Source organism: Haliotis asinina, chromosome 1, assembly GCF_037392515.1.
Source record: "Haliotis asinina isolate JCU_RB_2024 chromosome 1, JCU_Hal_asi_v2, whole genome shotgun sequence".
Classification (NCBI taxonomy): Eukaryota; Metazoa; Mollusca; class Gastropoda; order Lepetellida; family Haliotidae; genus Haliotis; species Haliotis asinina.
In genome coordinates, this window is record NC_090280.1 from 36,202,039 (window position 1) to 36,228,844 (window position 26,806).

At 43.2% G+C, this 26,806-nt stretch overlaps 1 protein-coding gene across 1 annotated transcript in view; it reads right to left on the reverse strand.

The window, feature by feature from the left end:
* Positions 1-26,289, reverse strand: part of LOC137290900 (uncharacterized) — a 38,162-nt gene extending 11,873 nt beyond the window's left edge. Inside the window, exon 1 of the mRNA XM_067822078.1 lies at positions 26,260-26,289. The gene's annotated coding sequence lies outside the window, so the exon portion shown is untranslated. The remainder of the gene's footprint in view (positions 1-26,259) is intronic.
* Positions 26,290-26,806: the final 517 nt, after the last annotated feature.

Consider the following 26,806-nt stretch of genomic DNA (forward strand, 5'->3'; position numbering starts at 1 on the left):
ACTTCGACTTACGCTGAGTCTGTTATGTCTCCAACTGTTTTAGAACGAGAGTATGCAATGTGACGTCATTCTACTTCCGGTGACACACAAAGTAGAAGACGACGAACGTTAGAGCAAGAACAATGCGATTTAATATACAAACAAGACGTGACATTACTTTAAACGGATATAGTGTAGTTAATATCACTTCCGGGAACACGTCTAAGTGAGTAGTTCTTAATATTACTTTGCAATTCCGTAGATATAATGTCTAAAACAATCTCCGAATCAACAACACATGTTTTGATACACTACAATCGCCGGGTAAACTGCACTTTACGGGTCCCCGGAAGTGTACGTGACGCATGCGCAGAAGCCATATTTACATCGAAGCGAGCACTAACGCTGACGCCATTTTTTGTTTACACCGGCGATTAACTGCCGCTCTTTTATGGCCTTGTGTGACCTATTAAATTACATTTGGGTTATAATCGAGAAACAGCTCAAGACCTTCATTCCTCAACGTTATTTTAGGATCAGTATTATGTCATGGTATTGTCAATTGCAGTGTTTATTCATTTTTTAAGATCACGATACAATTTCCCAGTGCTAACCGAATGTATGATTTTTTTGCAATCTCATATTTCAACAGAATGGGGGGTTTTAGGGGGGCAGGTGCCCCCCTACATTATTTTTACATATTACCTATCATTTCTTTTCTATTCCTAATAAACAAAAAGAGGTAAGTTTATTTGATGTCTAATATCAAAACGCTTCACTTACATTACAAGAACAAACCTCCGCTTGCATTAAATTCATCCGAATCCTGAACACCATTCTTTCTTTTCAATTTCAATCATTTTAAAGTATGCATGGTTTTTTTTTTTTTTTGTTTTTTTTTTTGTTTTTTTTTTTTTTTGTTTGTTTGTTTGTTTTTTTTGGGGTGTGTGTGTGTGTGTGTGTAAACGCACGGCGGATAAATGTAAGAAAGGTAACAAAAGGATCATCAAAACAACGTAAATATTTTTACCTCACGATGAACTATCAAACAATCCTTTCGCAGTTCCATACCTGGGCAGGGACGCTTTCACCACTCTCCACGTACTCTCAGTTTTATTTATGCACCCACCATTCTCTGCATTCACAAATTCCTTACTATGATTTACTGTCGCATGCACATATCCCATCTCATTCAAGTTGTGGCATTCCTAGAGTAGTATAGGGAATGATAGTTCTGGCTCACTTTCAAGAAATGTCTCTACAAAGCCTTATTTAGTAAATAAGGCGTTGGTGGGCCCCTTAGCTCTTGCTACTATTACCCCTACTACAAAAAAGTTGGCGGTAATTACTGTGCCTTGGTAGGAGGTAACACTGTGCCGTACGGTACGATCAATAATTCTTCTCTTACAAATCCCCTACCCGGCCCATCTCTCAAGTAGTACAAGTTAGGTTCGTCGGCTTTCATATCCACTTTATCTATGTTGTAAGTTTTGACTGACCATATAGGATCGGTGGCCCCTACTACTTAACGTCTGTGCCTATGTCATGTTTATATCGATGAAACAGTTTAACGTGAACCGCCTACGATCTCTTTGGTGTTCATAATAAAGGCTTGCTGGGCTTTTTGTATCCCCTGTTCTATGTACTTTTTTTTCTCGTCCTCGCTGATAGCAGACTTACGAGACTTGGACCGAATATCTTGTTTCATTCCGTTATATTTTTTGAGTTCAGATAGGATTGAACGAAACTCCTCTTCTGAGATCTTACTGTCAGAGAGTGCCGTGGAAATTCGCTCACTCACTGTGTTCAGCTTTGCTTCGGCCAGAACCCTGATCTCGTCGTGTTTCAATGCCTTACGATTAAGTCTGCGTGATACTAACTTAAGCGCCAACCCTACCAACCCTGTCACCCCAGCCGTTATTTCAATACCTAGCACTATAGGTGCAGCCACGATGGTAGCTAACAATCCAACACCTGCCGCCCCTAGTCCCATGCTGGTTGCCATAAGGGTAGTGTCAACCCCGTCCACGATATTGAAAGCTCTATTGTACTTTTTACATAGTGCTTTCCGCGTGTCACGGTCTTGTTCTAGTTGACGTTTCACATCACATAACTGCCTCAAGCGGAACCCATCTACGGTTTCCAGCGTCTTCGCTACTTCCTCTACGACTGGGTACAGACCCATCCTATAATGTATATTTTGAAAGATATTTTAATTGGGGTTCAGTTAATATTCTATCAATTAATTTGAAGTCTATAAGGTCTAGATTACTAGTCAGGGTAATAGGTGAGAGGCTAATAGAATTTCCTGTTGTAATAAAAACCCCACTGAGGTTTATTAAGCGGTTTATAGGACCCCCGTGGGTATCCTGTTGTATAACAATACGACAATATTTTCTTGTGTGTTCGTCAAACCAGTGTATTGACACCCCGGGTAAAATTTGGTGTACTCTTGAGATGTTTTCATGTTGTAAAAACGTAAATAAGACTTCTATGATGAGTGTGAAAGGGGTGTATATATCAGGCCTTAAGTTAGCAGGATAATTGCTAAATGTTAATTTATTTTTTACTTCACTCCTTAACCTATTTTTTTCGGTATTAGTAGTTCCTATGGATACACTATCCGGAATGAAATCCCCGGCCCAGATGCCGTTGTTCCTAATCTTAGCGACAGTCCCATGTTCGGTTAATGTGATATAAGGTGAGGTGAGTGTTAAGTTGATCAGCCATTCAGGCTCTTTTAAATCTGATAACGACACCCGTCTGTACACGTTGTCTTTGAAGTGCAGGATGTATAATTCATCTTCCTCACCAGGCTGATCGAATCCCTCCGTGTCTCCTAGGTCGTTAAGCGTAGTGTTGGGACGATGACTGGTCATTATTATACTATTACGATATAATTTCCAACTGGTTTTCTGATAATAATTCATGGGTTAACTTCATACCTATGAAGTGTATGTTGTCAGGCAGGAAGATATTGGTTAGTGATATCTTATTTTCCACGATCACGTTGACCCCCTGCAGACTGGTCTTGGAGTCGACACCCGTCCGCACGTAAACATTGCAAACTTGAAACTGGTGTCGTTTCACCCACCCGAGTTTGATCCCCTTCACGATCTCGACATCATTCACCGATGGTTCCCCTAGGTAGACTTTGATGAACAGTGTTGAGTTTGCCGGTAGACTCTCTAGTATCTTGGTCACGCCTTCGAATTCAGACACCAACTGCACTTGCACGTTTTGTATGGCCGGTTTACTCGATAGCATGTGGGCTGCTATATTGTTGACGGGGCTGACGACTACGCTACGTCTCTGAGTTGGGACGTAAGCCACGAGCAGGATTCCATTGTTCACGACTTTGTTTAGGTGGTTGTCTTTGTTATCCGTGAACACGTAAGGGGAGACGAGTCTAATATTGAGAAACCAGTCGTCGTTATCGGGTAACAACACCCACTTGTCATCTTCGGTGAAGACGAGTATATATGGTTTGTTTTTGACGACGGTAGTGCTCTCAACATCGTCTAAGTCGAACAGTTTACCCCCGAACGATGGGTATATTACCCAATTATTATCACCGGTGTTGACAAGGGCGTACTTAGTGTTGACTGTTGCTCTTGTGGTATCTATCATATCACTTAGGGTTCCACCGGAGGGGATTTCAACGCGTTTGTAAATGTTGTTTTTCAGTTGCAAGGCATACGATTTACCATCTACTCCGGGAGCGTCGAAACCGCGTGTGTCTCCGAGGTCGGAGATCCCGATATTGACGCATTTTTTCACTCCGGGCCCTTGTGCGCTGGTCATGTTACATGAAGTGTTAAGCTGAGGTATCCTATATTTACAGGATTATGATTTATATCTAACACCGATATTGTCAGCTCAGGTATGTTGCCCTGGGTTAATCTCTTATACTGCCGTGGTGAAAACGACTCGGTTCTACCGTCGTTGAATTTCTCAGTTTTCACCGGCACTGCTCTCAGTATAGTGGAAGGGTGACCTCCTTGAATGTTGTACGTTGTGCTCACCTGATCGAGATGAATGTACAGCTCTCGGTACGGTACTAGATCGGGTAACTTCGTGCCTGTGACGGTTGTTGTTGGTTTTATCTCGTCAGGAGACATACCGAGTATCCTCGCTAATGGTCGGCCTAGCCTCAATGAGGTTCTTCCGTTGTTGATTAACACCACTGTGCCGTTTGAGTCGTTCATCTTGAGTTCGGCTCCCAGGGGTTTGAAGACCTCGTCGTTTAGAGAGCACACGCTGTAGTAGCCGTCAGTTATTTGACTGCGAGTTCCACTGACGAACAGCTTATTGTTGCTGATGTTGATGTTAGTCCATTGCGGTAGGTAGGTGATATCGCAGAGTGCGACTTCGAGTTGACCTGACGTGTTATCGATCGCGTGCGTCAGCTGAACGGCCTCACCGCTCGTTATTCCTGGAAGTGTTATGTACATGTTAGAGTATATATGCTCATTATATAATAGTTTTAAAATGTATTCCCCTGGTGTGTTTTACCCTAAACTGGATGTAGATTTCTCCCCCATGAAGATCGTGGTTGCTCCTGAGTTGTATTTCAATGCCCAGCTTTTAGATGTGTTCGATAAGTATAAGCTTTCGGTGACTAACATTGAGTCAGTCCACGCTTGGTTCAACAACCCTATGCAGTTCTGGCAGAATCAATTCAACTTTGCCGTGTGGTGCGCTACAACGGGGTGTGGTGTGACATTGGCCGACACTCGGCGTGGACCGCTGAGTCAGTCTGTGTTCAAGTTCCACGTGTACTACCAGGTCAGACGTATCCTTAAAGAGAACAGCGCCCCCCTCCCACAGGACAAAGTGTGGGGCGCAACAAACAACCCGTACGATAGACGGGCCTACGAACGTATTTGCAATGAATTCGAAATAAACCCGAAGACGGATTGGCGTTTGCAGGGGCCGAACCACGGGTTGGGTATTCCTTATGATGGCGCGCGATCAGTGAAAGAAGTCAGTGATGATTTACTGAAACGAGATATACTACGCCAGGACTTTGCTTTGTCGAGTAATGAATGGAGGGATGATCGTATGAACTTTAAAGGTGGTGTTGCTTTCACAGTCCAGAAAGTGGAGCAGTCAACCGCAGACGGGTGGAAAATGTTCATGCTGGACACGTCGAAAGGATTCACTCGTGCCGGGGTAGTCAGGTTGAACGACTCGATTTGAACGTACGTGTGGGCGCTGTTGGGTGCGCAGTCGATGACGCGTTCCAACATCCTCGGTAAGGGAACTGCTTACGACGCTCAGACACAATTCGTTTCCAACGTTGAGGATGCTATTAATTCACCAGTTGATCTCCCGCGGGCTATCGAACGCTACCAAAACGTGTTAGAATACGCCAGATCGAAAGTCAATTACGTGTTCGGCGTGGGGTTGTACATGGCTCCGAGTGATATGCAACTGAGAATAAAAAAAGTGGTGGGTTATAACAACAAAATAGTCATAGCCACGGCGGACCAAAAGTTGGGTATCAACCCCGATATTAACACCCCCTATATCCCACACATCCCACCACGTGAAAAGGGCATAGTGGCGCCACCCCCGGAGTCTAAAGTTCATGTGCCCCCCACACACACCCATATACATGTGGGGGTACCCCCCTATCAGCAGCATATTGATAATAAAACGGCCCTGGTGGTTGGTGGGGTAACTTTGGGACTTATTTGGTTAAAGATTTCTTAGCCGCTACGTACACCAGACCCGCCACGGCGACGATGGCTGCCCACAGGTTTTGACTGAGCCACATGGCAGTTTTAGACAGAGCGCTCAACAACCACGAGACGATGCTACCCAGGATGCCGGGAAGGGCTTCGGCGGCTTTACCAGCCAGTTTAGCTAGGCCTTCCCCGAGTTTTTTTATCCAGTCTTTAACACCACCGCCACTTGGAGTCCCCCCGCCGCCGGCAGGCCCCACAGGGGTTCCTCCCACCAGTGACACCACCAGGGTTGATATGATGAAACCCAATGCAGTCAGAATGCTGGCGATGGTGATCCCTTGCTCCCGGAATAATATCCGAATCCTGTTGGCTAAAGTTGTATCCTCGTTCAGTATTCTATCGATTGTTTCCCGAATACGACTGATCTGGGATCGAAGCTGTTCACGATTCGAGGAAGCGGATTCCAATCGTGTACGTCTCTCGTCTTCTAAATCACGTAGTCGTTCATTGATACGACGCTTCATATCATCGTTTTCAGTTTCGTTGAGTTTGGTTTTTTCCCTAGCGATGTGCTCGTCGATTTCGTTCAGTTTCCCCATGTTGTTCACGAGTTCTCCACGCACGCGTTTCACGGCTTCGTCTAAGCCGCGCAGTTCCCTTACCGGAAAGTCAAACCCCGGTAACGGTTTGTCCCAGTAGGTGCTCAACAGTTTTTCTATGCTGTCCGAGGCTTCTGTAGCACGCTGTGGTGTTATTTCATCTCTAGTGGTGAGGTGGGATCTGGTAGCTTGCAGATCTTCTTTAACGGCCTTAGGTATTGCACCACCGTAATCATGCATGTTTAGATTTTTACGGATAAATTCGACACCATGGCGGCTGGCTAGAGTTGACAAGGCCAGTGGTTTTTTATTGCTCTTGTTAAAGAGGTCAACCCCTGGGTCAGACTTAAGGCGTAGAACACCCTTTGTATCAATAAAAAAATCCTTATGGTATCGACCCTGTGGTTCAACGTAGTTTTTATCTCTTCTTAAACTTTCGTAATAATCATTTACCGTTGTTTCCAAGAGTTCTTGGTTCAATGGTGAACTAGTAAATGAGGTCTCCTGCTCATCATCGAATGCCTGGGCACTAGCGCCCGGCATCTCCGTCATATCTATGTCTTCATCCATTAGTATTAAAAATATATTTCTTTTATATAACAATGTACGGCAGAAAATTAGATCCTTTCAGAAGATTGAGAGAGCCATTAGGAGCCAGAGCCGTGCGCCAGTCGGTGACCATCACCAACAATCCCAGCAAGATAGACCAGAATCAAACTCTGCTGGTTAGATTTCCAAACCTTGGTGAGAATGACCTCATTGTACCAGGCACTGTTCGACTGGCGTTCAATATCACGTTGACCTCCGACAACGACAAACGCGAGCTAGTGCGGAACGTGGGTCGAGCTATCATCAAGAAAACGACCGTCAAGATCAGCGGTAACGAGGTGCTGAGCATCGACGACAGCGACGTGTTTCACTGCTACAAGGATCTCTGGAAAAGCGAGAGAGAACGAGTCAATGATGTGTACCAGGGTATCAGCAAATCAACCCGGGCGCGCATAGGGTATGTCTTCACGCAAGACCAGCAAGACAAGCTATCGGACGGTGAAAAGGCCATTGCTCGAGCATACGGGAATCGATTCTGCGTGCCGCTCGACTTCGAGTTGCTCACGGGACACGCGCCGTTTTACCAGGCCGCGCTGGGTGATAGGCTCGAATACGAGCTCACGTTTAACGACTATAGCAAAGTAGTGCGTACGCCGAACGGTGATGAGGCTAGTTATACCATAGACAACATCTCTCTGGAGTTCGACATGGTCACTAGCCCGGAGCTGGCCAGGCAGGTTCGAAGCCAGTACTCTGGGAAGATGGCTATCCTGTACGATCGCGTACTGAGGCATAGATCAGTCGTGCGAGATAAGAGCGACACTGTGTGGAATATCAACCTGAACGTGCCGGCGCGATCGATGAAAGGTATCCTGGTCGTCCCCGTGGAGGATTACGATCCATTCCGGAGGGACAGCAAGAAGTTTTTCAACCCCGAGATTGAAAAGGTGGAAGTTACCATCGAGGGCGTGCCAAACCAGCTGTTCAGTCATGGTATGAGGCCACACCAGCAGTGGGATGAGATAAAAAAGCTACCAGTGGGGGATTACATAACAAAGGACCTGGACCTCGGCTCCGTGCAGATCGGTGAATACCTGACCACCAAGTACGCCCTATGGTTGGACATGCGATCCACGGATGATGATAAACTGCACGGTAGCGGGCGCCGTATAGATAACGGCAGCGAAGGGATAACCATCCAGATTACTAAGAAGGCTCAAACCGCTGGTAAGTTGAAATTATATCTGTACGTTATTATGGACGCGCAACTTAATATAGACAATGGGAGATTCGTGCAAGCCATCTACTGATGGGGGGTACCCCCCCACACCCCCCAACAATAAACAAGACCCCCACACCCCCCTGGGGTTACCCACTGACCCACACTGCGCCATAGTGTGCGGGCAGACTGGATGTGGGAAGACCGTTTTCGTGTTGGATATGTTGGAGAGTTACTACAAGGATGTGTTCAATAACATCGTTATCATGTGCCCTACTCTGAGCATGAACAAATCGTACGCGCGACCTTGGGTGATGACGGACCCGGACGTACACAAAATCGACCCTGGAACACGCCTGCAGGACTGGTTGAAAGCTCTTCACGAGAAATTTAAAGGGGAACCGACGCTGTTTATACTGGACGACTGCAGCGCTAATCGCGAGATAACAAAAAAGAGAGACATGCTATCGTACCTGGCCTTCTCCGGCCGGCATGCAAATCACAGCGTCTGGGTGCTAACGCAGAAGTTCAACTCGGTGTTGAAAGACCTCAGGGAGCAGACGCGATGGGTGGCCTTATTTCACTGCAAGGACAGGGATTCGTTCGAGGAGTGTTTGAGAGAGAACGATGTGATGAGCAAATTAGAACGGGAACGGGTGAAGAAACAGCTCGCTGAAACTAAACACGCTAAGCTCGTGCTAAAGACCGACCAACCAGTAGCATATATAGTATGCTAAGCAAAGCTAAGCTAAAGCTAAGCAAAGCTAAGCAAAGCTAAGCAAAGCTAAGCAAAGCTAAGCATAGCTATGATATTTGAAGTATTTATCGTGTGCAACTTAACCTTCATTTCTCTGTGTTTTGTCTGCATCGGGTATTATATAGTTAAAACTAAATCTTACTTGTTATATTATAAGATGGAGTGTGAGGAATTGCTCGAACAGTTGGGGGTCTCCCCAACGCCGCCGGCAGGCCCCACTGTGGGGGATTCCCCCAAGCGAGAGAAACTGGTGGCGTTGGCTGTTGGCGGCAAAGCCAAACATTACTTTGGAGACTACACCCCGGATAAAATTCACAAAATGTCAGCCGAAGAAATCGATAAGCTGTACGCTAGATACGAGTCCCGGCTCGGAGCAGAAGTGACAAAGACAATAGGATCGGCTATGACCCAGATATACACCGGTATTGTATCACACTTCCTTCCCATTCCACCAGAGCGCCGACTTTACCTGTGGGAGGACCTCGAGAAAGACCCTTTTATCGAACACGCCGTGAGCTCTATCAGCTGCGGGCTGTACCACAAATATGGTATGTTGTTGGCTCCAGTGACGGCGGCGATTATCACGGCAAAACATTGTCAATTTGAGAGAAAGAATAATAATAATAGTATAGATGGATGCTGCACAGGAAACCCCAGTGGAGGAGACCCCACCCCCAACAGTGACGGTGGAGACCACTTCAACAGTAACCAGGCAGAAGAATCCTAAGAGAGTAGCTGCCGGTAAAAAACGGTGGTGTAACCAACATAAAGTGACCAACCCAACCCGACTGTTGTTGGCTGTAGGTGTAACTGCTGCCGTGGTTATAACATGGTTATACGTGGGGGTACCCTCCCACAGTGAGCCACCACCCAACAGTGAGCCCCCCACTCCGCCGGCAGGCCCCACTATTGACCCGCATATCATGTTATAATTTTAATATTTTATATCATATACATAATGTCTGAGGGGAAAACGTTCGTCAACGACGCATACCACGCCACAGTGGTAGCCAGTCTAGCCGTAGGGTACGCTCGGTTGACTAAAATGGTGCTTAAACAACCAACTATCAAGCTAGATTTCAACCTGCAGGATATGGGTATGCTCATAATGAACCTTGGTATGGCGATGGCCACAAAAGACATCCTAGTAAAACAAGGGATCATACCTGATAATATAATGAAATAAATATAGGGATGGCCACGATAGCTATGATGGTCGGTGGGGCGTTAGTGAATGCCCTGGCATTTTCCGGGAGTAATTTCCTCTTCTCGAAACTACGAGATGATCACGCGGCTGAAATACATGAAGAAAGGAAGCGACACGATCTCGCTACTGAGAAATTACAAAGAGCACAGGCCGATTACGCTAAAAAACGCCTCCAGAGGATCGATTTTATTAACGAACAACTCAAGCGTGAAAACCATGCCATTAAAACATTCAACGATGTCGATGAAGCAATGAAAGAATACTACCTACTAACTGGTAAACAATTGGAACCGCTCAATAAACCCACACTCGCTCAGTACTACACACCATCCAAGGGACAAATGAATCGTGAACTGGGCTTCATAGTGTTGGGTATAGCAGCTACTGCGTTGGTTGCGAAGCAATTAAATTAAAATACCTATATAAGTAAACATGAGACCCGCTCCATACCGATGCGAATACATACTTATGGGGAAGACCAAGGCCTGTGGTAGGAAATGCAGGAATCAGGGGTTCTGCTGTTTCCATATGGGAAGTCCTAACTACACGTGTTCTGTGTGTGGTATCGGGGTTAAAGGACACTACTGTCTATGTAAAGCTCACGGAGCGAACTGAGCAGATCCGCGCAAACAGACTCGGGCCATCCGACTGGCCACTGCCACTGTATATTTTATTTCCCACCAATCGGATGGCCCGAGTCTGTTTGCGCGGATCTGCTCAGTTCAATGAATGTCAAGGTCACGTATGGCCGACAAGTGAGTAGGTTTGCCAGCGATTTTGGTGAAAATGTTTTGCTTACTGTCGAGAAAATGACATGTAGGTGTTGCAATAAGTTTTCCGACCCACGGAATGCCGCAGCCGATCGAATCCAGCCAGCGCTGGTGCTGTCAACGTGTCTGGAATTAATAAACTAATTTAAAAGGTGAGTTTTCGCCGTATTTGGTGATCCATGATTTTGGCGTGAAATTGCGGAGGTAGCTGTTTTCGATGATTCGTGGAGTATAACTTTTGAAATAATGATCCGATTGTGGCCATTTATGGCTCGTTTTGTAGGGAAATCATCTAGCGTTCGATCCGTTGGCCTCGACGTTGCCTTAAAAATATTTTACGCGGTGACATGTAACTTTGATCGAACAGGGGGTGGTTTCTTCGTTACATCCCTTTCCTTTTATATAGTACTAGGGTAGGGTCTATACACATATATGTCTTTCGAGCGCTGTTTCTAAGCGATACAAGTCCCTGTGGATAGAAACATAGACATTACAGATATCAAGCCTCTGATAGCTGATAAGGTCAACCAGGAACTAAATAACTTAGGAAGTATCAAGTTTCAGATCACAGTGAAAATGTCGCTCGATAAGCAGGTTGGGAGTACCACTGAGTATGTTCAGCCTTACTTCCGAGGTAAACAAGAGGTCGTCACACATGCAGAGACCATTGACGCATCAATCGATACCAGTTTTCAGCAGATACGAGAATACCTAGAACGCTACACACACTTAGGGTCCGGGTGGGCTGTAGATAAAATCGATAATGTCTATCTAGACATAGCTAACTACGTGCCGTTCAGAGGCGGGTCATACCTAGCCTTGCCTCCCTACTATAGGAACAAACATGCCATAGTAAACGTTAAGAATAGAGGAAACGATTGCCTGAGGTTAGCTATCAGGTCAGCCTTATTTCCAGCTGGCAAGAATTCAGATAGGTTTTCTAGCTATCCCCAAGACGATGGGCTTAATTGGGATGGTATAGATGAACCCACCCCAATATCCCAGATCACTAAAGTAGAAAAACAGAATAATCTGGCTATAAATGTCTTTGGGCACGAAGGTAACACAACATTAGTACACAGGGTCAGCCCGGTGAAGGATCGCCAAGTTATCAATATATTCATGATCCAGCGAGGTGAAAAGTATCACTACACGTGGATAAAACATCTCAGCCGGTTGTTGCACGACCAGTCGAAACACGTTGGGGAAAAACACTTTTGTGTACGATGCCTACACGGTTTCAGTCGAGCTGATTTATTAGAATCCCACCGGGATGATTGCCAAGGTGTGGGGCAGACGGCCATACGAGTCGACATGCCTAAGGAAGGTGAAAATATCCTAAAATTCAGTAACCACAAGAACCAAATGTCTGTACCTTATATTATATACGCCGACTTCGAAGCCTTAGTGGCTGCCGCCGGCGAGGCTCCCAGTGGTAGCTTCACCCACAAGACACAAGAGCATAAAGCCTGTTCGTTTGGATACATTGTCGTCCGTTGTGATGGGGAAACGAAAGCTCCGGTAGTGTATAGGGGCCCTGACGCGGCTGAAAGGTTTCTAAAGTGTTTGCAGGAGGAAGAAAAAATTATTAGGAATGCATTGTATAGAATCGCTCCCATGCGTATGACCCGAGTCGACAGGCTAGCTCACGCTAGTAGCACTAACTGTCACGTGTGCGACTCACCACTTAACGGTGATTCGGTGAGAGATCACTGCCACATAACTGGTAAGTATAGAGGCGCCGCTCACAGCGCGTGCAACCTCAAGCTTAAAATCAACCCTAGGACAATAAACATCCCCGTTGTCTTTCACAACTTGAGAGGGTACGACTCACACTTGATCATGCAGGCCATCGCGAAAATCGATGGTAATATAACGTGCATCCCCAACAACATGGAGAGATACATCTCCTTCAGCTTAAACGGACTTAGGTTCATTGACTCGTTTCAGTTCCTCCTGTCGTCACTCGACAGTCTGGTCAAGGCCAACAATACCTTCCCTATCACCGATCGATACACAGACGCCGAGACTAGACCCCTGCTTATGAGGAAGGGTGTGTACCCCTATGAGTACATGGATAGTTGGGCCAAGTTCACCGAGACCAGACTACCCCCTATTGACTGCTTTTATAGCAAGCTGAATGAGGCGTCCGTCTCACGAGATGATTACTCGCACGCGACTAACGTATGGAATAAACTGGGTTGTAAGAACCTGGGTGATTATCACGACCTGTACTTGAGGACAGATGTACTGCTGTTAGCCGACGTGTTTGAAACGTTTCGGCAGACATGTTTAAAGCAGTATAAACTCGACCCCGCATGGTATTACACCAGCCCAGGTCTGTCGTGGGACGCCTTGCTTAAAAAGACCGGAGTTAATTTGGAATTGCTCACAGATTACGACATGCACCTATTCATTGAGAAAGGCTTGCGAGGTGGGATTTCCATGGCATCCAAACGATACGCGAAAGCAAATAATCAATACGTGAAAGGTTACGATCCTAACAAACCAACCAATCACATTCTCTACCTCGACGCAAACAACCTGTACGGCTGGGCCATGAGTCAGTATCTACCTACAGGGGGATTCGAATGGGTACCTGACGTTGATGTTATAGAGGTTGCACCAGATTCGAACAAAGGGTATATCCTCGAGGTTGACTTAGAGTATCCCAAGGAATTACACACATCGCACAACAGCTACCCCCTGGCCCCCGAACGTATGAGGGTTAACCCAGACTGGATGTCTGAGTACCAACATAACTTGTCAGGTGGGCGTGTGACAGACGTTGAAAAACTCGTGCCTAACTTAATGAATAAGACCAAGTACATCGTTCACTATCGCAACCTACAGTTGTACCTGTCGTTGGGTATGAGGCTGACCAAAATACACAGGGTGCTCATGTTCGACCAGAGCCCATGGATGGAGCCCTACATCAGAATGAACACAGACCTACGAAAAAAAGCCACCAGTGATTTTGAGAAAAATCTCTACAAGCTCATGAACAACTCGGTGTTTGGTAAGACTATGGAGAACCTGAGGAAACGCGTGACCGTGAAGCTGGTTCGGTCGAGTGAGGAAGACAAGCTCAGGAGATTGATAGCCAGTCCGGCATTCAACCGTAGTAAGATATTCACAGACAACCTGGTTGCCCTACACATGAAGAAAAGCCACATAAAATTCAACCGGCCTGTTTACGTGGGGATGAGCATCCTCGATTTATCCAAACACCTGATGTACGACTTTTACTACAACGAGCTCAAGAAACAGTACGGCGACAGGTGTGAAGTGCTGTACACTGACACGGATTCCCTGCTGATGGAGATTCGAACCGAGGACGTGTACGAGGACATGAAAAAACACCTCGATTTATACGACACCAGCGACTACCCTAAGACCCATGCCATACACAGTACGGTAAATAAAAAGGTCCTAGGTAAAATGAAGGACGAGTGTGCTGGCACGCCCATAGCCGAGTACATAGGTTTGAGACCTAAGATGTACTCCATACTGAAAGCCGACAATAGTGAGATCCGGAAGGCTAAGGGGGTTAAGAAGTATGTGGTGAAACAACACATCAAACACGCCAGATTCAAGGAAGCCCTGTTCAAGACCCGTACCTTTAGGCATAAAATGAACACACTTAGAAGTGATGGACATAAGATATACGGACTGACTATAAACAAGACGTCCCTGTCGCCTATGGACACGAAACGTTGGATAGCTATTGATGGGATAAACACATATGCATATGGACATGAAAAAATTTGAGGCTATTTACTACAGCCCGCGTGGGTACTGGAAAGGAGCTAGCGCAGTAGATAAGCTAGCTAAAATAGCGCGAGTACCCCCTGAGGAAGCCAAAGCGTGGCTTGAAAAACAAGCCCTGTGGCAGATCTATTTGCCGGCACCACGCTACGTGCCTAGAAGGAGGTTCGGTATTAACATACCTAATAGCGTTCACCAGGCAGACCTACTGTTCCTACCCCACGACAAGAGGTACAAGTATGCCTTAACCGTAGTGGACGTAGCCAGTCGTTACAAGGAAGCCGAACCCTTGACCACGAAAGATTCGGCCCAGGTAGCCAGAGGATTCGAACGCATATACAAACGCAGTCCGCTGACGTGGCCAACAGAGCTGCAAGTTGACCCCGGACGGGAGTTCATGGGTGCCGTGTCACAACTGCTAGCCAAACACGATACAAAGGTCAGGCGTGGCACGGCCGGAGCCCATCGCAGCCAAGCCATAGTTGAGAGATTTAATAGGACTTTGGCTGAGCGCTTGTTCGGCTATCAGTATGCTAGGGAGATGGCCACCCCTGGAAAACGATCGACTGAATGGGTCACGAGGTTACCCAAGGTGGTGTCGGCAATCAACCATGAAGTCACCCGTCTCACCGGTAAGAAACCGGCAGACGCTATCAAACTAAAATCAATAGTTGCAGAGTCGGCCGCTCCATTGCGTGGGAAGGAGAAACAGATACCAGATAGGGCCCTAGTGAGGTATCTATACCAGCCGGGGGAACACGAGGGCGATAGCCGTAAGCGAGCCACCGATCCTATATGGTCAGTCAAAACTTACAACATAGATAAAGTGGATATGAAAACCGACGAACCTAACTTGTACTACTTGAGGGGTGGGCCGGGTAGGGGTTTTGTAAGAGAAGAATTATTGATCGTACCGTACGGCACAGTGTTACCTCCTACCAAGGCACAGTAATTACCGCCAACTTTTTTGTAGTAGGGGTAATAGTAGCAAGAGCTAATGGCCCAACCAAAGCCTTATTTAGTAAATAAGGCTTTGTAGAGACATTTCTTGAAAGTGAACCAGAACTATCATTCCCTATACTACTCCTAGTAACCCACTACCTTATTTGGAACATTCGACACGTGCGTCCACATTTGACCAATCAGATAAAAGGAACGTCATGAGGATTTCCCTTTGATTACTAACGATTGGATTAATGTTTTGGAGCATTACTAAAATTCGTGTTTAAAACTCTCGTCTTTTAGACGATGTTTTAAACTAAACTTTTGCCAGTAAACACGAAAATGACCTCTAAATTCGTCTATAATGCCTACTAACGGAAATCAGCCCGCTCTCGCGTGCTTTTCTAAAATTATATATGACGCGCTGCGCGCGTCGTTTACTGCCAAAGGCAGTAAGCTCGCGCCAAAGGCGCGTACACGTTACTATAGAATACATTCTACTTCCGGGTGACTGCCGAAGGCAGGGACCCGTATACTGCAGGTGTCCCCAATCGCCTGGCGATCGCGGGACAATACGAGTCAATCTCTCGAACTACTCATTAGTCATTACTGTTAGTTCTTGCGAAGTTATATACATATATTAATTGAACTTGCAACTACAATATACATACAAGACGTATGTGTAACGGGTAATAATCTTGGCTAAGGAACATATTAAACATGAATACGATCTCGGAACTGTGGTACCATTACTCTGTCGTAGACGATGACGACCTGACTATTACAATAGCCCCGTTTTCTTAAAAAAAACTCGTCCCGAGTTAACATATTTACATTAATACAGTATTGCGCATCCGATTAGCTCTTTCTTGCAGTTTGCCTGTACAAATTGAGCATGACAATGACGATGATAATTCAATTCAACAATACAATTATTCATCTTCAGACAAATACTAGTTAGATAATGTTATGTACATACAATGATGATACCTTACCCTATGCTGATAGTTATGAACATTTTATACATACTTGTATCCAACCCGAAAATCCAAGAATTAGAATATTTCTCCACGAATACATTTATATAGATCACCTTTCATTAATATGTTACAACAAGGTAATTCATTTCTGGTAAAAAGTCCAATTGAACACATTGTCAATCATCCGTCTGTATGACACAGTTCTTCAGATAGCAGGAAAAAACAACACAGTCTTGTTCTGCAAATACAGTCTGTAAGTCCGTGAACTAATCTTTTTCTGTACTCTCCAGGTTATGGTGCCGTTGGTTTCCCTCATGAATCACACAAGAACAAATCTCCAGGAATTGAAAATGGAACAAAATTAGAAGATTAAACAGATGATAAATGCATTTATATACAGTGAATTAACAACTGTGAAACTTTTCCACACACTGGCAGACAGCATTCACCACAGATCCCAATTATCCATCCAGTGCCAGCTGGCTGCCATAGTTCTTGGAAGAGAGTAGCCTCATACTGTCTGCCCTGGTCACTGTGTATCAATGCAGGTGTACCAAAGCGACAAACCCACTCTTCTTTCTTCTTAGCTACTGTTCTAGCCTCAATATTTGGAATGGCGTAAGCCTCGGTCCATTTTGTGAATGCATCTGTAACAACTAAGATGTACTTGTTACCAGACTGTGTGCGATCGAGCGGTCCCATAATATCAGTAGTTAGTCGCTCCATAGGTGAGCCAGTCACATACTGCTTCATGGGTGCTCTCCGCTTCGAGGGTCGTTTCCGAGCAGTACATTTGTCACACTTAGTACAGTGTTGTCTGATGTCTCTTTTCATGTTTTCTCCACCCCTAGGTGGCCTCCTAATGAAGAATCATGATTTTGAGTTAGGATAAGGCGACGTTTACAAGTTGGCATGGCAATCTGCCAGTGCCATCGTCTGCCATCTTTGTTTTCCCATCTTCTATGGAGTACCCCTTGTCTAATAGACAACCGATTATATTGTCCCCACAGAGCCTTGCAAGCATTTGAAGTTTCAGACACTTCCTCCCACTATTATTCGCCCTTGCTCTGTAGATGAGTGCAATATCTTCATCAGCTAACTGAAGATTTCTCAGTTCATCGGGCGACAATTGCTCACAATGAACATCTTTTTGGGTCATATTTCCTGTATCTACCACCTTGGACCTAGTCATTGCACCACAAAAGCTTGGAGATGAATCAAAACCAGCGCATTGTTTGCTGCAAGGTCCATTCTCCCGTTTGCATTGAGGACATGGTACACAAGGTCGGCGACTTAGGGCATCTGCATTCCAATGAATGCGCCCAGGTCTATGAACTTCTTGCAAATCATAACTGCTAAGTTCTTGTAACCACCTGGCCATCTGATTTACAGGTTTCTTAATTCGCTTGGCCCAAACCACAGCAGAATTGTCAGTTCTAATAATGACAGGGCGTCCAAATACATAGGGATGCCAATACCGGCAAGCAGTCACCACTGCAGGAAGTTCTCGTCGGGTAACACAATAGTTCCTCTCAGCTGCAGAAAGAGTCTTACTAAGATATCCCAGAAGTTATTAATAAATATATCTGATAATGTGTCCATTTCCTGTTACATAAAACACTCTAGCTATATCAGTGGTGGGAGATGGATAGGGAATGGAGTACATTCAATTTTGGAACCTCTTGCTATTAAAATCAAAATAAGCACACAGTTTAATACAGACAATGTTGGACTGCATGACACAAGCATGCCAGTGAAACAGTCTATTACATTTCCCTTGGCTGTTTAATATAAACATAGACATAAGTTATACACTTCTTCTGAAAAGAACCATGGGTAGTCTTAAGTGCATAGTGATTTAACTTCTTGTTAATAGAAGGAATCAGACAAACTATTGATAGAACTGCATCATGATTGTTGGAGGTTGTTAAATGATCTTTGTTTCAAATGGTGAAAAATGATCTTCACACCTTGTGCTAATCACACATATAGTGATCAGATCTAAACAGATTATTTTTAGTGGGCAGTCCATGCTGTACAGCACTGGCGAGACAGTTTGCATTCATCGAAATACAGTAGCATGGACCAATAGCCCTTGTAGTGTGCACAATTTATAGAGGGGTTCTGCCACATCCTCCCCAAACCATAATACTGTTTGCAGTTTTGAGAAACAGGAACAATCATAGCATTTAATATCATAATTAATGACATGACATAGACATCTGTATAATGCCATAAAACCCTTTTTACTGTGTGTATCAAGAGCAATTAATGCTTTAGTCTAGAGGCGGTTAGGTGTCAAAATACTACCCAATATCTATATAAAGATACAATGTCTAGATACACGCCATGAGATTTGGATTTTTTAGAAATAAAATCAAAATAATAAACTGGTCAAGAAGTACTGAGCAAATTACTCAAAATTCAAAAGCAAAATCACTAATGGTGATATAAATTATGCATGCATACACTAGTGTAAAGTATAATAAAGTAAAGCAACAAAGTCCATGACACCATTTAACCAAACTGGTTAACTAATATCTGACTGAATAACTGCTGATGTCAGATGATTTGTATCAGACGTATTCTAATAACACCAGGATTATCATGCCAAAACTAATCAACATACACCAAATGTATACAGAGGTACTGGCTACAAGCCATAAAAACTAAAGTTCTCATGGCAGGTGTCATAGGTAAAACTCATCCTTTATTTCAACATTTCACAAGTATTGGAATGTTCATCTGTCTAAAAGGTTCTTTCAATATATGTATGTCAAGGTGATCATAACATGTATTTTTGTATATGCACTTTAGGAATATAAAGTACCAAATTCATTGTCTTTAGCTGCACATGTGTGTGTACGTTTGCATATTGATTATTTGAGTCACTATGTTTATTATAATCATAAACATGTCTGAATGATATTGGTGTATATGTTAACTATTTCATGTTGTTTTGTAGAGGTGGACTAAATCTGCGTGTGTACGATTTCGTGGTAATAGAGAGCTGGCACGAAATAGTAAAGCACATGTCGTTGATGAAAATAGGGTGTGTGACATTGATTGGATATCGCCAATGTAACGATGATTTTCGTGTTTCGAAACTGCTTAAATAACCTTTTCCACCACTAAAAGTAACGATGGCCGTTGTTCTGGTGAGGTAGACTTTGTGAAAGTATCGATGAAAATGCTATGAAATAACTTCTAAGCACCCTTTCTAGGGTTTTCACATAATAAATGTGTGGCGCGTCTCCCTGCACTGAAGACCACAATTCGGCAGTGGTTGCCTGGGTCAGTGTCGGAGCGTTAACGCAGGCTCATCAGACCCGGGGAACCAGGCTGCCCCATACTAACAACTTAAACTATGCCCGGTCCCACCACCAACATTGGAAAACATTGTTAATAAGAAATAGTCAAACATGTGTAGCTAACTCGCTAGAAAACAACAAGAAAACATTGGTCTAATCATGCTTAATTTTATCTGTTTTGATTTAATTTATTTAGTAAATTCCGAATTACTAATAGATGAGGTTCTCGATATGCCATGTTGATTATACATGAAATCAGGGATAATCTACAACAATCTTCGTCTTCTCTATATATATAGTATATATTCTCTATATACCATTACAAGAGTCGCTCTCAGGGACATGCTTAGGAAATAAATTCGCTCCACCCCAGTTTGTTTTGCTATGAAGTATAGTTTTGCCTTGAACTATTATCATAGGAGATCTTGAATTTATCTTCCCTTCACTAATCCGCTAGGTGCGCTGACCCTAACTACATCGTAATATGTCGTATGGCCGGTGCGAGCCGCTCCTGTTACTATTACACTTAGAGACAGTTTACCAGTATACCAGTATACTAGCCTTGACCTTCACCGGTAACGTTCACACCGGTGCATGGACCGTATGCTATTTCCCTTTTACGGTGATATGTCAAGTGTTGTGTGCTGAAATATTTATTCCATGATTCTAATACACCTGGTAAAGAATAAATCGCGAAATGGCAGTTCGAAGCGTTGCTGTGGAATCAGCTGGTCGTTTCGCGGTCATGTCTAAAACGTTGTTACGTAAATTTCAGCGGGTCGTACAAGATGGGATTGAGATTTTTGACAACACAAATATTTAGCAGATACAGACAGAAGTGAGAAACAATGGTCAAGTAATTGTAAAATAACAGTAACGGACGAATTATGTCAGTCATCGCCTACGTGTAGCCAATTCTCATATGCGATAAACATGAGCATAACTAAAATCTACTTTTTTTCATGTCTGTAACGGTTAGTGATGCATGGGATATAAAATCCACTGTATGGATATATAGTGCATAAAAGTATTGCAAATTTCTACTATGACTGTATTTTAATTATCACGAATTAAGAGCATCAATTAAAACGGTGTTTTGTTTTTCTTAAGTTTAACAAAAGGAAATAATATTATAATATTGATATTTATCTTAATGGCACAGAAGCAGGAAACTACCGTTTGGTAAAGTACATATTCAAGCGCATTTTCCAGGTTCTATTTTTCATTATACAACTAAACAATACATATATCCATATTGATAATAAATTTCAATCTCTAGTATAATAAATGACAATCTTCAGTGTTGTCAGCATCAAATGGTTTACATTTTCCTGCAGTGTCTACACAGATCTTGTCTTCACAAAGTTCGGATTATTATAGCAGTCGTGTAAAAGTTCATATTTTCTTTTTTAGACCTAGCTCATTTTGTTTTGTGTCAATAAATGGATTTTTCAAATTCTAACACAAATATATTAATAAATTAAAGTCAATATTTTTTCCCACTTATCATTTTATCTGCGCTGTACAATGTTGTAATTCTATCTGATTCTTTGTATGCTGATGCGTGTGTACTTTAAAATTATATTGCACATGCATGACTTTAGGCAGTCATTGACATATTATCTGTTTATTTTTTATAGACACAAATAAATAAATACATAAACATATCTTCATAAAGTAAGTGTGGGGTTAAATCAGAATTTATGTCATCAAACACACATACTTGATATTATGTGAGCACCGTGACGTCAGTTTCATTGTCACGTAATTAAGGAGTGAATGATTGGGTATGGTTTTACACCGCTTTTCGCAATAGTCACGCAAAATCACGGCGGGGAACTCCAGAAATATGCTCCACACATAATACCTGTGTGGGGACTAGAATCCGGGACATGAGTTGCTTTAGCAACTGCACTAACCCACCACCCCAGTCTCTGGTAATATGTAGCTACTTGTACATCTTGAATGAGACGGATGGACTCACTGACTGAGTCCCGCACCGGGAAACCTTCCGTGCCATGTATTTCTTTTTAAGTCAAGTCGCTATGTTGAAATGCCTAGGTACAAACTTGACTGAATCACCCATCCATCACCCAGTCACTCACGCCCGCTCGCCTGCCCGCAGTCACCCACTCACTCATCCTCCTCCCCCCCGCACACACACACACACACACACACACACACACTCGCCACCCCCACCCCACATACACAGGTGTGGAGCCTATCCTGAAAGACGGTTTACAACAGTAGATACCAGTAGAGGTCACGCTGCTAGCGTTGGTTATTAGTGAGCTGCATTGGCGTTGCCATGGTAAACCGCAACAACAACCCCAACACCTGACCTGTTCCCAACTGCCAAGAGGGCAAGACTCAATCAATAGGCCTGGTCGACGCTGTTGTTGATGAAAGAAACGGCTCAGATTCATGTTTGCGATTCGGTGTGGCTTCAGTGCACACTCAAGGGACGTGTTATCAATGAACAGAACATAACATATAGTTTAATTAGACACGAACCTGAAGGTTCATTGTTGAAACTGAATACAGGTATATACATGGACAAGTAAGAATTTATTATTTGATTACAAAATATTACATTACCAAGTTTTGCAATGGTGTTATCATTATTACATACAGTAATTGCAACAAGACAGAAACACTAGGGGGTTACAAATGGTATATATTATTGTAATATTTACGGATTTCAATATACCTGGGACAAATTAACAATAATAACATTAATAAAATGATTGTGACTTGCAGATGAAAAATAGACACATGCAGGTGTCAAAGAATACAGACTGGCTTTCATCAAATATCTACGAGCAAACATGCTGACATCATTTATCCTTAAAGGTTAAACAGTCATCTTTTAAGTTACGTGCCACAGCTTTAAGACCCATTTGTTTATATTTATATTGGGGGCACCTGTGGAAACTCTGGAGCAGAATACACCCCGATATGAGCATTTAAGAAATTAAAAAAAATTATAGATTTTGTGTGTGTGCGTGTGTGTGTGCGTGTGTGTGTGTGTGTGTGTGAGAGAGAGAGAGAGAGAGAAAAAAAATAGAAGGGATATAGAGGGTGAGTGAGGGGAAGAGATAGAGGGGGAAAGAGAGAAAGAGATATGTGTGAGAGACAGAGAGAGGGGAGAAGAGAGACAGGTGAGGTGAGAGAGAGGGGAGAGAAAGGGAGAGACAGACAATCAAATAGAGCCTTAGTACAAACAGAAGACGTTAGACAGGTACATGGATAGTGACTGTGATAAGCACGTGCCAGTAGTGTTGTCAAAACTGAACCTGGGTTGATTCCCTGGATGGGTTAAATGAGTGCAATATCTCCCCCGCCGTGATACTGCGGCGTATACACTAACTCTCTGAAAAACTACACTCACTATCTCATCCACGCACTACTAAATGTATTAGAGAAAATACCACAAAAAATCCTGTGAGCAAGATATTTATCAGCTTAAAGTTTTCATTATGCGTCGACATAAACATATATGACAATTATATATTATGGAGATTATTTTTGCATTAAAAACATTAATCTGTTAACTACTCTAATAAGCCATATATTGTGAAATCTAATTTCTGTTAAACCTCATTGACAAATTAGCACAAGTCATGTCACGGACCGAGAGCCATTGGGTGGGTGACCGTCAGCTTGACTTCTGAGTCTCTAGGACCTCTGTTTACCTAGCAGTAAACGGGTTCCTTCTACGATAAATCATGTGAATATAATAGCGCCTCACAGGACAGCGTGGGTTCTCCGGGGTAATAATGTCATTTATGTTTACTCGCTTAGAGCACGTCCCCGCGAGGTCAGAGCTACGTAAGTGGCCTTATTAAACATGTGGACTAACTCTCGTTAGGCCAGTTGCCTCGCACCGTACCTAACACAGACTGGTTCTCATGAACGATATTTCATCGTATTATTCAGTACATGTATTGACATATTTCAGAGACGGTGCATGTTGTGCTAATGGTTTATGCACGAAATATCGTGAACTTGTAAATGAATAACTGGTTATATTGACTACACATGGGGGTAGTGAGGCCAGTAAAAGTATTTCCTTCTTGGAATAAATCAGAGCGTAACTAATTATTTTGGTCATTTACAATATGAAAGATGGAAAGAAATATATTTCAAAGATTCTAGTTTATGAAAAGCATTAAATTCCTAGGTAAGAAAGCAAATCCGATGTGTAATGCCCAGGAATTATCAGCACTTACGCGACAATATTTTTAAAATGTTCAGTCGTCTGCCGTTTAGTGTAAATAAATGTTAATATAAACTATGTCTCTGTAGCGACACCCACGACAAAGGAAAACCTACATGGAGAACACAACTCCAGTCGTAACCGAATGATCGGCATACTTAAGGTACTATTTCTGGTTGCACCGAGGGGCGTTTCCACGTTTATTCTCACAACGCAAGATAAAAGATGTTACTACCAGGTGAAGGTAAGAATATATATGCATAGTGACAGGCAGCGAACTTGCAGCAATTTTGTAAGCTGCAGACAGGTGAGGGACCCACAGTGGGGTAAGATAAACAAATTATTGTAAACAGGCTGGTTCAGTGCTAATTGACACAGTTGAACAACTGATTGACACATTCTACCTCTAAAAGAACTTCAGGATGAAAAAGTCGAAATCCACTCCATCGGTCAAGTGATTGACTCAGACAACATTCATACATCGAAATGCCGCTCTGTACAATAAACAGGGAGTTGTTATCACTTATGTGCTGTATTTCGTTATATATCCCACACTGCAGTGAGATCTGCTTCAGTTAACCGTCAATACGTGTAATGTCTTGCCATTCCTGGAACAAAAATGTCCTAAAATACACTGTACCATTGGATCCCCGAACATCCGGGAAAGAACTAGTTTTCAGCCACCCGTGTTTTTCGTAAGAGGTGACTAACAGGTGGTCAGACTCGCTGACATGGTTAACATATGTAATTGCATAGATCGATGTTCATGCTGTTGATCACTGAATTGTTTGGTCCAGGTTCGATTGTTTACAGACCTCCACCATATAGCTGAAACATATCTGAGTGATGCCTTAAACAATAGCTAATCAGACATCTTGGGTTACAGACACGATTATGCAGAGACCGCCGCCATTAGCGGGAATATTGTTGAGAACGGCGTTAAACAGTCAACAAACACTGTAAGCCCAGAGCTGTGTTAAGCTTAGAACTGCCCTTTATTTACACCCCGGCATTTCACGAAATGAATGATTTCACAATCTGATTAGAACATGTACACATCCCTATCTATTTGGTTGTAAGGATAAACTGTCTGTACATACGCGTAATCAGCTAAATCAACAATGTAACATTTATGCGTTATTGCTTAGTTTTTGTGAGGGCTTTGCTTAAGATAAGACATTATTATATATTTTCCTTCCTTCGTCAGAGTGAAAAAGCTGGTATTCGTGTTCCTACGGAAACTGATATATTTATTTCCGTTCGTGGGCCAAGAAGGGGCAAATGAACAAATAGTGATATTCATTTCCAATAATGGGAATGTCGTTTGCATTACAGAGAGTACATGATCTCATGGTCGAGTTTTGATCCACCAGACTGTTGAAACAGGTGGTAGATAATGGTTGACGTCCTGAAACTAAATAACGTCCACCGATTATTATACTGTGTTCTCATTCCAGTGCTTGCTTTTGTTCCCCTTAAGAAGTAGCATGAAATGCTTTTGTGAGAGACGTAACAAAGGTGTTGCTATGGTGACAACTGATCGCCCGTCAAATATGCACAGCCCACCATGTCCATGATTCCTTTGTTGAGTAGGATATCATATCGCCAAGCCACTGGAGTTAATATCTTAAAATATCTGTGCTGTTTGTATTAATTACTACCTGTATTACATATAAAAGCCGTATGGAAGAAAACAATCTGTGCTGTTTGTATTAATTACTACCTGTATTACATATAAAAGCCGTATGGAAGTAATAATTCTGTTCTGTTTGTATTAATTACTACCTGTATTACATATAAAAGCCGTATGGAAGTGAAAAAACCCCACAAAAAACAAACAAACAAACAAAACAAAAAAACAAAACAAAACAAAACAAAAATCAAAACATCAGCATAGCCATGACTGAAACGTGTAAAAGCTGAAATCCGTCATAGTCTGATTTGAATCAAGATTATCAGATCTCTCTACTATACCTTTTAGTTTTTGAAATTCCATTTAGATCAGGTGTTTTTACAACAACACGACCATGGGACACAGGTAATAGCGTACAGGAACACACATTGCCGCCCTGTTCAGGTTTCTGTTTTGTGTTCACACAAGACCAGGTATTTAGCATTAATATACAGGAGTTTATTACAGGTGTAAGCTAATGGTATTTCAAATAGCACAGCAACATCGACGGCACAAACATGCATCTACAACACCCGGAACACACGTGAGTGTAATTCATGTTCGTGTGACAAGTAAACTCAAAGTTGCACGTACCTTATCCCTGAGACTGAGGACGTCCCTTGTCCTACCTGTATGTCGAGACGACAGGGGATCAATAGTACTTGAACAAGCAGCCACATTCAGCTGGCGATTGAGTTGGGTCTAAGTACAAGTATCAACTCGCAACGAGCACATAGTTTGAGCAAATTGAATCTTGGAGACCACACTACCTCGCTGATCCACATGTATGTAGAAAATAGACTTGCACTTTTTTTTCAATTCACAGTGAGTGTGTCTGTAGACCTATGTTATTGTATCACATGCACAGGATCTCCCTTCACAGTGAGTGACGGATCCATGTGTCTGTAGACCCACGTTATTGCATCACATGTACATGATCTCCTTTCACAGTGAGTGACTGATCCAAGGGTATGTAGACCCATGTTATTGCATCACATGCACAGGATCTCCCTTTACAATGAGTGACTGATCCATGTGTCTGTAGACCCACGCTATTGCATCACATGTACATGATCTCCTTTCACAGTGAGTGACTGATCCAAGGGTATGTAGACCCATGTTATTGCATCACATGCACAGG